Genomic DNA, 415 nt, shown 5'->3' on the forward strand with positions numbered 1-415 from the left:
AGGAAGGGAGGGAGGGAGGGAGGGAGGGAGGGAGGAAGGGAGGAAGGGAGGAAGGGAGGAAGGGAGGAAGGGAGGAAGGGAGGAAGGGAGAAAGGAAGAGAAGAAAAGCTTGGGTAGACTCAGTGCCTTCCTGCAAAGCCATCTTTCATAGTTTCTGTAAGACTTTAATAATGATAAGCAATCTTGAGATGCCCAATCTGGGAAGCCTCAGGGATGCAGAATATCACTATGCTGACTATATCCAATGCAAACTTTCATCACAAGTAATTACAAGATTCCATGGCTTAATGTCAGTACAATTTCCCTTTAAGAATGATTTCATTCTGTAGTATCCTAATAATTCTGTGATATCCACTTCAATAAACACTGATAGAACCATAAATACCCCCCAGGCAGCTATGGATATTTGCAAGTA

The sequence above is a fragment of the Grammomys surdaster genome, unplaced genomic scaffold (genome assembly GCF_004785775.1).
Source record: "Grammomys surdaster isolate TR1022 unplaced genomic scaffold, NIH_TR_1.0 225, whole genome shotgun sequence".
NCBI lineage: Eukaryota > Metazoa > Chordata > Mammalia > Rodentia > Muridae > Grammomys > Grammomys surdaster.